This window comes from Moschus berezovskii, chromosome 6, assembly GCF_049115385.1.
Source record: "Moschus berezovskii isolate FMDL1 chromosome 6, NW_MosBer_1.0, whole genome shotgun sequence".
NCBI classification, from domain to species: Eukaryota; Metazoa; Chordata; class Mammalia; order Artiodactyla; family Moschidae; genus Moschus; species Moschus berezovskii.
This window is the reverse complement of record NC_142465.1, coordinates 30,599,781-30,609,450: the sequence shown is the minus strand read 5'-3', so window position 1 is coordinate 30,609,450 and position 9,670 is coordinate 30,599,781.

The following is a 9,670-nucleotide window of genomic DNA, read 5'->3' as shown; positions in this document are numbered from 1 at the left end:
ATCCTTCTCTGTACTAATTTCTGTGTAATTAGATATCTCCTGGCATGGAAAGTGGGGAGTGGGGGTGGCCAGGAAGGGAGGGTGCCAAGGACTCTTCACAGAGGTGGAAGGAGGGGTTGTGGGACACACATGGCTTCATGTGGTGGAGCTTGGGCACAGGGATCTGCGTGCTCTGTGACAAAGATGGAAAAGGAAATCATGCACACATGGAATGCAAGGAGGTGGGAGTCCTGATATGGTAACACCCTGTGCCCAGGATAGGGACAAAGCTGGTGTCCTGCACAAAGATCCTGAAGCCAGAAGAATAACTCTTGTGAACACATAGGAGGAATTGAAATCCTTGGAGGAGTTGCATACAGATACCCCCACTAGCAGCTAGATAACCAAAATCCCACAGAGAAGCCTGAAGAGTAAAAAAAAAAAAAAAAATGTGTGGCCCCATCACATTTACAAAATGGCTCAGATAGTAAAGAAATGCACCTGCAATGCAGGAGACCCGGGTTTGATCCCTGGGTTGGGAAGAACCCCTGGAGAAGAGAATGGCAATCCATTCCAATATTCTTGCCTGGAGAATTCCATGGACGGAGGAGCCTGGCGGACTATGGTCCATGGGGTTGCAAAGAGTTGGACACGACTGAGCGACTAACACACACGCACATGTTTAACCTGCATGACAGCAGGTATACACTCTTCTTAAATGCAAAAATGACAGCAGCTGCACTAAATAGGAACTCAATAAATGTTTGTTTCCTCCTCTGCCCCCGTCTATTGCTTGCCCACCTCTTGGAGGCAGAAAACTAAAAGATGAAAAAAGTCTTTTTAAAAAAAAAAAAAAAAGCAAAATTTTCTTTAAGATATTTGAAGATAGGAAAAAAAAAGAATTAGAGGAATATGGGGATGGTTAAAGAGGGAACGATCCCAGAATCTTGACTTTCTTTGGGAAGAACAGTCTTGAATGGGAAAAGCATATAGTTGTTATTATTACTATCCCCCATCCCACCCCATGGTGACAAACAATGGCCTTGGGTACGGCAGTAATGTCATTTGGGACAACGCTTCTACAGAGCTAAGTATTAATTGTGTACGGCAGTGTATCCATGGAGGCACCTCAAAGGGCCTCTTACCCAGGCTCCCTCTGCAGCCCAGATCTCTTTCACAGTAAGCCTGCAGGGGTGTCAGCCAGCTTCTGCTTCAGCACTTCTCCCCTAAAGGCGCTCTTTACTTCATGTGCAGTTTGCCCTCTGTCACTGGACAGCTGTAATGGTTAGACGTTTTTTGGTAGAATTGAAATCCATCCTCTTTTAAATTTCAGAATATACTGTTTCTAACTGCCTGTCGTATCTCGAGTTATTCTAATGTTTTAAGACCAGTTCAATCAAAGCATTAATCATCCCCCCACAATAGCAATAACAATTAGATACCCATTGGAAAATCAGGAGATTCTGATCAGCACAGATGACTGTCATGTACTTATCTTAAGCCCTTGTTCTAATGGGTAATTCCTGATTAACCTGAGTAATGAAAATGTATCACAATAAAGAAAGATTTGTCATGCCTTGTTATCACTTCATAAGGCTATCCTTCTACATACCTGCCATAACATCAGGATATTTCTATCCCAATAAAACACGATCATGATGTGCTTGGCTAATAAAAAGGGAAAAAGCCACGTATTAAAAATACGTTTAAAATGATTTGCGTGAGTGATGTAAATATAAACCACCACCACCATCAGTGTCAACAATATCCTCAGTTCATTCGCCTTTTGAAATCCCTGCCGCATCTTGCGGGTGGGAGGTAAAGGAAAAGGGAGGCAGAAAATCAGCATCTATTAAACGCTTTCCATTGCCAGGCACTGGGCTACACTCACAATAACCCTGTGAGATGGGAATTAACATGCCTTTCAGGTGAGGAAATTGGACTCAAAGAAGTTAAATAACTTGTCTGAGGTCAGATGGCTGGTACAGGGAATCAGGATTTTAACCTAGGTAAGTCTGTTTCCCGGAGAAGGCAATGGCATCCCACTCCAGTACTCTTGCCTGGAAACTCCCATGGACGGAGAAGCCTGGTAGGCTGCAGTTCATGGAGTAGCTAAGAGTTGGACACGTCTGAGCGACTTCACTTTCACTTTTCACTTTCATGCACTGGAGAAGGAAATGGCAACCCACTCCAGTGTTCTTGCCTGGAGAATCCCAGGGACGGCGGAACCTGGTGGACTGCCGTCTATGGGGTCGCACAGAGTCGGACACGACTGAAGTGACTTAGCAGCAGCAGCAGCAAGTCTGTTTCCAAAGCCCACACGTTTCCCCCTAAACTCGGACAGGTAAATTTTACTTTGATGCCCGCAGAGCCTCAGCGAGTGAGTTCATACATGACGTTAGTGAGGCGTCTGTTGGGCTCAGAGACCTCCCTCTTCCCAGTCTGGACTCCCTGAGGGGCAGCCAGGAGTTCAGAGCCTGAACTTCGTGACTTTTGTGCTCGGTCACATTACTGCCATCACCCAGGGGCGCCCACATATAATCGCAGGTGGTGCTACAGGCACCGTGACCGCTGTACGGTGACACACTCACAAAACGCAGTGTCATATTCGACCCACGCTGGGACCCACACAGGCCGGCTGTTCCTTCCCTTCTGCCGGGCAGTGAGGTGCGCAGCCAGCAGGGGTCGCCGGCACACCAGGAATTACCACTTGCTGGGCCCGAATAGAACGGAATGTTCCTCCTCTGTCTTTTCCTAAAATCTCTCGCTAATCCCTCCCCTTTCTGCTTTCCCTTTCTAGCACCCCTCCCCTTCCCCAGGCCCTGTAGTTTCCTGTTGATGAGCTGGATAGTTGCTTCTTATATAGCACCTGAACTGCCCAATCCCAGCCTAGACTAGGGACCAGGGTTTCAGGCTGTCAGTCCTGCTTTGGGGATGCAGGCAGCAGGTAAGGAGCCTGGATTGCCCAACCTTCTGGTTCGCCCTTGACCAATTAAGAGTCTGCCTCTTCTCAGTGACTTCCTAGCACCATGTCTTGATCATCCATTTATTGTCCCAATGTTCATGTAAAGTATGTCCCAAACATCCCGAGACTCCTAGGGTCCCTTAGCTCCTTCATCTTGGGACAGCCTAAAAATGAAGGAGGAGGCAAATCTCTGGTGGAGTGAGTGATATGTGACCTGTGGTTTTAGATGAGAAATCACAATTTGGGGAGTACAGGGGAAGGAGGAATCAGGCGTCTGCTCCCTGCAGGAAAGCTGTGGTCGCCTTCTGGGAGTGGCATCTCTCTGCTCTTTTCTGCCTCTCCCCTCCCATGCTGTAGCAACAACGCCCCAGCTTTTCCAAGCCCCCTTCTCTCTGCAGCCCCCTCCTCGCAACTCCTGGAGCCCAGTGATTGGCGGCTGCCTGCTGCAGGGCCGGCTGGGTTTATGGCTTTGCGGCAGCTGGGGAGAAAGCGAGGCCAGAGACAGAAAATGGAAACCAACCAAGAAATCGAGAATGATGAAAGAGTAAAAGAGAGGGAGACTGAGAGACAGAAGGACCTTGAGAATACCAGATACGCCAAATCAAAATAACGAGAGGGCAGACTGAAGCAGAGGTGGACACAAAGAAAATCATAGAGATGCTGATAAAAGATGAAAGAATGTAAGAGGGATGGGATGAAAAAGAAAAAAAGAGCACGCGGGAAGACATTTGGATGAGCCCCGAGAGTGGGGATGTACGGGGCTTCCCAGGGGGACAGGAATTGCTGATAGTGCGTAAGGGACTGTACATCTAGGGTAGGCATCTAGGGATTCCTGGAAATTCTGAGCCAGAAGAGGCCGGAGGATCTTGCAGTTCTCCCTACACCTGTGCTACCATTTATCTGTTCTAGCCTTTTCCATGTTCACACCCTCCTGGAATTTTAAAGGTTTTTACAAAAAAATGTCCTCCTTAAGAATGACCCATGGGACTTCCCTGGTGGTCCAGTGGTTAAGAATGTACCTGCCAATGCAGGGGACATGGTTTGGATCCCTGATCTGGGATGATCCCACATGCAGCAGAGCAACTAAGTCCATATGCCTCAACTATTGAGCCTACAAGCCCAGAGCCTGTTCTCCACAGCAAGAGAAGCCCCTGCAATGAGAAGCCCACACAGCGCAACTAGAGAGCAGCCTCAGTTTGCTGCATCTAGAGAAAGCCTGCATGTAGCAATGAAGGCCCAGCACAGCCAAAAACAAAATGATAAAAAAAGACAATGACCCAAGATCTACTGTGGAAGGATCTTGCTGCATTTTCCATGAAATGAACGGGAACAGTGAGGTCTGGGATTTAGGCGGGGTTTCAACATTAGAGCTACACTTTGTTGCACATATATTAACCTGTAAGGTTGTTGGCTCTGTATGCACCGTGACTGGCACATACCAGTGTTTATCTTATGTGATAGTAATCTCTCTATCCTTTTTGCTATTATATTAGTAGGCTCTTTAACAGTGAGAGCTGTGTCTGCCCTTCTTTTTGGCTCCCACAGTACCTTGTTCTTGTTTATTGAGTGAACCAGTGAATGGCCCCTGGAGATGTTTAAGCAGAGGTTGGATGACTACCAATGAGGGATGGAGTCCAGGCAATTTCTTCACTGAATGGGGAGCTGGAAATATATCTCTAAGCCCTTTTTGGTTTTCAGATTCTATTAGTCCATATACATGAAACTGAGTTTGCTGTTTCTTTTCCTAGTTCTCCAGATATTCAGCATAAGATGCAAAGTGAGAAACCCCAAGTTACAAAGTAACTCTTGTGGGCAGGGCTCTGCACAAGGTGTTTTACCCAGCTGATCTCATATAATCATCACAGATCCATTTTGCAGATGAGGGTTCAGAGAGATGAGGTGTTTTGCCCCAGGTCACATGATTAGGAAATACAGCAAACTAAGGCACCAGAGATCAAATTGCCAACATCCGCTGGATCATGGAGAAAGCAAGAGAGTTCCAGAAAAACATTTATTTCTGCTTCATTGACTATGCCAAAGCCTTTGACTGTGTGGATCACAATAAACTGTGGAACATTCTGAAAGAGATGGGGATACCAGACCACCTGACCTGCCTCTTGAGAAACCTGTATGCAGGTCAGGAAGCAACAGTTAGAACTGTACATGGAACAACAGATTGGTTCCAAATAGGAAAAGGAGTACGTCAAGGCTGTATATTGTCACCTTGCTTATTTAACTTATATGCAGAGTACATCATGAGGAACGCTGGGCTGGAAGAAGCACAAGCTGGAATCAAGATTGCTGGGAGAAATATCAATAACCTCAGATATGCAGATGACACTACCTTTATGGCAGAAAGTGAAGAGGAACTAAAAGGCCTCTTGATGAAAGTGAAAGAGGAGAGTGAAAAGGTTGGCTTGAAGCTCAACGTTCAGAAAACAAAGATCATGGCATCTGGTCCCATCACTTCATGGGAAATAGATGGAAAAACAGTGGAAACAGTGTCAGACTTTATTTTTTTGGGCTCCAAAATCACTGCGGATGCTGATTGCAGCCAGGAAATTGGAAGACGCTTGCTCCTTGGAAGGAAAGTTATGACCAACCTTGATAGTATATTAAAAAGCAGAGACATTACTTTGCCAACAAAGGTCCGTCTAGTCAAGGCTATGGTTTTTCCCGTGGTCATGTATGGATGTGAGAGTTGGACTATGAAGAAAGCTGATCGCCGAAGAATTGATGCTTTTGAACTGTGGTGCTGGAGAAGACTCTTGAGAGTCCCTTGCACTGCAAGGAGATCCGAGCAGTCCATTCTAAAGGAGATCAATCCTGGGTGTTCATTGGAAGGACTGATGCTAAAGCTGAAACTGCAATACTTTGGCCACCTCATGTGACGAGTTGACTCACTGGAAAAGACTCTGATGCTAGGAAAGGTTGGGGGCGGGAGGAGAAGGGGACGACAGAGAATGAGATGGCTGGATGGCATCACCAACTCTGTGGACATGAGTTTGAGTGAACTCCGGGAGTTGGTGATGGACAGGGAGGCCTGGCGTGCTGTGATTCATGGGGTCGCGGAGAGTCGGACACAACTGAGCGACTGAACTGAACTGAACTGAAGTCTGCTGCTTCTGCTGCTGCTAAGTTGCTTCAGTCGTGTCCGACTCTGTGCGACCCCATGGACTGTAGCCCACCAGGCTCCTCCATCCATGGGATTTTCCAGGCAAGAGTACTGGCGTGGGGTGCCATTGCCTTCTCCGAAACTAAGTCTAGAGATCTCTAAATCCTGGTGCTTGCTACCACGCTGTGTTTCTACCAGTTTGAGAGATTTCCAAGGTTTCAGAAAGGCAAAGAAAGAGTTGAGAAATGGAGGAAACAGGGAGAAGACATGGCTTTTAAATTTAGGGATGGGAGAGAGATTTGGGACTCTTCTGTTCTGTTCAGTCGCTCAGTCGTGTCTGACTCTTTGCGACCCTGTGGACTGTAGCCTACCAGGCTTCTCCATCCATGGGATTCTCCAGGCAAGAAGGTGGGGGGAAAATCTACTTTTCAATAGGACATTCCTGCTCTTATCTGATTATCAACAGGTACCTGGAGAATAAGGGACAGGCACAGAGAAACTGGGAGGTGGGGTCCTGAACACTGGAATCTCTTGCCATGGGTTCTGGCTTTAGGAGCATGAGACGTACAGGAACCTACAGAATGCAGTCTTGGGATTTCAGGCATTTCTCTTTCTGCTAAGAGGGATGTTGGGAGACTGGGTGAATTTAGGGATGTCCACATTGTAGGGGTCCTATTTAGTGGCAGAGCTTATACTAGTGCTGTGCAGTAGAAATTTAATATGGGTCACATACATAATTTAAAATCTAGTGCCTGAATGCATGCTAGGTTGCTTTCAGTTGTGTCTGATTCTTTGTGACCCTATGGACCATAGCCCACCAGGCTCCTCTGTCTATGGGATTCTCCAGGCAAGAATATGGAGTGGGTTGCCATGCCCTCCTCTAGGAAATCTTCCGGACCCAGGGATTAAACTGGCATCTTTTACGTCTCCTGCATTGGATGGTGTGTTCTTTACCACTAGTGCCGCTTGGGAAGCCCAAAATCTTCTAATAGCCACATTTAAAAAAGAACTAGGTGAAACTAACTTTAATAATGTATTTTATTTAACTCAATCTATAGTTGAAACTCCAATACTTTGGCCACCTCATGCGAAGAGTTGACTCACTGGAAAAGACTCTGATGCTGGGAGGGATTAGGGGCAGGAGGAGAAGGGGACGACAGAGAACGAGATGGCTGGATGGCATCATCGGCTCGATGGACATGAGTTTGAGTGAACTCCGGAAGTTGGTGATGGACAGGGAGGCCTGGCGTGCTGTGATTCATGGGGTCGCAAAGAGTCGGACACGGCTGAGCGACTGAACTGAACTGATTCAAAATATTATATCCCTTCAACATACAGTCAATATAACATTATTTTAAATTTGTTTTAGTTTTGGTGTTAAATATGAAATTTGTTGTACAATTCGCAGTTGACAAATCTGTCGATACCAGTCACATTTCAAGTGTGTTTTAGTGGGGAATTCACTGGTGGTCCAGTGGTTAGGACTCAAGCTTCTGTTGCATGGGGCACAGGTTCTAGCCCTGGTTGGGGAAATAAGATCCCTCATGCTGCAAGGCCAAAAAGCAAAAGAAATTTTTAAAAATCAAGTGTTCAGTAGTGGCACGTGGTTGGTGGCCACCATGTGGGCAGTGCAGGCTTAGAGAGTGCCTAAACCTGATTGGTCACAGGCAGCAGGATCTTTGATGTGGGATCCAGACATCTTGGTTCCCACCCTTGATTGTTCTTACACCTTGACTTAGGAGTCCTTGTTTTTCTGTGAGACTAGAGACATGTCCCCAGTTCCCATGGGTCAGAAGAATTGCATATCTATTGCAGGGTATCTGTTTCAGGCTCTGTGAAGTCCAGCTGTACAATTACTTCTACCTGCAACTCTCTCCTTAAGTGCCTCTTACTGAGTTGCCGGTGACCTCCTGGCTGTCAAACCAGCTATTTCCAGGGAAACTTTCCCTGGCTTCTCTGTTGCACCTGCTGCTGTGGCCTTTTCCTTTGACTCCCCTCCCCTGAGTTGCTGCCTACCTCTCTGATTCTTCTATCTTCTCTGTGGCTCAGCACTCCCCATCCTTCTCTTCCTTGTTGATGGTCTCCTGAGTGCTGCCCGTGGTCCTCTGACCTCTCACTCTACACTCGGGGAGGCCTGGGTAATCTTTCTTCACTTGTATCATCTTTACTTACAAGGATCTTAGGTTTCTCTCTTCTGCTCTAAACCCATCCTGAGCTCTGGACTTAAATATCTATCCAATTGTCTACTGGAGTCCTGTCTCCTTTGGAAGATCTTGAAGACACTGGGAATTCAACAAGGCAAAATTGCACTGATAACCTTTTCCCTCAGTGTATTATTTCTCCATTTGTATTATTAACTTGGTGAATGGCATCACTGGTTATCTGGTCACTGAAAGCAGAAACCTGGAATCAACAGAACTCCTTCTGTTCAATTCCCATATCTGATTATTAACAAGTCCCACTAATTCTGCATTCTAAAGAATGCTGCCTCTTTGCCTCTTGACACTGTTTAAATTCAGTGCTCACTGTGTTTTGGCCTTACTGATCAGCTTTTGGGATCTTAGTTTCCCAAGCAGGGATTGAACATGGGCCACTGCAGTGAAAGTGCCAAGTTCTAACCATTGGACCACCAGGAAACTCCCTAGTTCTGGGCTCAATGTTCTGGCTTGGGTTATTACAGTGGGTTGCTAATTGGTTTCTTTGGACTTTCATGGTCTTGCAATAGCGTGTAAGATCCTTGAGCGTACGCTCCTTGAGCGTACATATTGCTATCTGTTCATGCAGCTTCCTGGTGCTGTTGAACATGGTAGGCATTCAGTGAGGATTTGTTGAGGAAATGTATGAGGAGGTGTCTATGATCCACCTGTCCAGCTTCACTTCCCACGTCACATCCAATCCTCATTCAGAGTTGAGTGAGGATCAAGATTTCTTAGCGTTGAAGGTTGGGATTTCTTAGTGAGTTCGGTCTTCACCATTTTGTCGTGTCTGCCTGCACACACTAAGCTAACAAGTACACATTGATTAAGACTCAGCCCCCATGTCATTATCCACAGGAAGCTTTGTCTCCCCAAGTCTTGATTAATTAAGTACCCCTTCTCTCAAGCTGCTGATCATCGAGAGAGAAGAAAAAGTTGCAAACACATATAGTGAGTTTTGACAAAGTGCTAGCATGTGGTATCTCAGAGGATAATGAAGGGGATGAAGAAAGGCCTCACAAGGAGGTTTCTTTTGAGGCGAAAGCATGTGCTCAGAGGCGTACAAAAGTAGTGCCTATTTCTGTGGAGTGGTTCTGTAAAACTGGAGTCCAGGATTCTTCACGGTAGGATGGGAAATGGAAAGACGAGTTGGTGAAGTGCCCCGACTGGCACACATTGCATTCCTGTAGGTAACAGGCAGCCACTGAGGTTCTGTGAAGGGGGGAGTGAGGTTTGGACTCATTCATCCCTCACCAAATACTGAGTTCCTATTTGCTGCTACTTTGTCTGAGCCCATTCAGGTCCATCACTTTCTGCAAGAGTACTGGGAAGCAAAGGAAGACAGATGATCCATTACAGGAGGGGAACAGTAGGAAGGCTGAGTTGCCAAATACCACACTGTGAGTAGGAGAAAAC